Genomic DNA, 1337 nt, shown 5'->3' on the forward strand with positions numbered 1-1337 from the left:
CTGCGCAATTAACCAATGATCATGATAAAGGAAACAAAAGCCCAATATGTTGGCACAAAATATGTCCTGGGAGGCTATTAACTGGACTGCAACATGGCTCCATCTCCTACTCCAGAGATTCTGCTGGCTTTTGATGCCTTCAGTTTATCCAGAGTAGGTGGCAATTCAACATTTCCTGGTTTGTGGAACACTTTCCCAAAGGCATTTAGTGAAGCTAACCAACATCTAAGGAGCTGCAACAAAAAGGGACAGTAGAGGAAGGGTCCTGAGCTTAGAGTAAAGTCATTCCAAGACAAATCCATTCTTATTTTAGTGCTCAGGAAACATCTGGGCTGTCTTCCTCAATGTGGTAATAGCACATCTCCTACTTGCTTCAAATGTTGCATCAAGGCCTTCACCCTCTCAGAATAGCTACTCCAGACATTTTCAAGCAAATTCATCTGAACCTTTGGACACTAATACATCTAAAGGGCAGGGAATAGAAAGGGTCAGACATTAACTTAGAAACACCTTTGCTCATTAGGTCATTACTAGGACAGCTAATTGAATCCTCCAGGGTTTAATTCACAGAAGAGCAAATTGTAATTTTTTGACAGTAGCTGAGGAGCTAGCTGTGGCCATCACCTTTATTACTCTAGACAGCCAGGCACTCACAGTTGTCAGTGTGCCCTCATGCCACCCCAGGGGAGGTCCATTCCAATGGACAGCATGGGGGAAATGGACTAGATTTCTGATGACTGCTTGTTAAAGATATGCAATAGAATCAACCCAGGGCATAATGTTGACCTTTTGGTCTTTAGAGAATGACTTTGCCGATAAATCTGGTGCCTTGATACAATTCATGTGACATCAGGCCTCTTCTGAGTGCCACAGTTGTTAAGACACTAGAAGGTTAAGTACCAAATAAAGCTCTATCAGGACCTCTCTTGATAACAAGGAAGACCGGATGTAAGGTTGAGCTGACACAATCTTACCCCACTAATTTGAATAATATGGAGACTACTGTTCATTAACATAACTGTAAATTCCATATTTATGGATCTACAGAGCTTTAGGACATTCATATATATCCAATGATTCAGGAGTCCATAAGCGAGGGATGCTTCCATAGGTTCTTTTTTTTTTTTTTTTTTGCTGTATGCGGGCCTCTCACTGTTGTGGTCTCTCCCGCTGTGGAGCACAGGCTCCGGACGCGCAGGCTCAGCAGCCATGGCTCACGGGCCCAGCCGCTCCGCAGCATGTGGGATCCTCCCGGACCGGGGCACGAACCCGCGTCCCCTGCATCGGCAGGCGGACTCTCAACCACTGCACCACCAGGGAAGCCCTTCCATGGGTTC

Source organism: Mesoplodon mirus (assembly GCF_964341445.2).
Source record: "Mesoplodon mirus genome assembly, chromosome: X".
NCBI lineage: Eukaryota > Metazoa > Chordata > Mammalia > Artiodactyla > Ziphiidae > Mesoplodon > Mesoplodon mirus.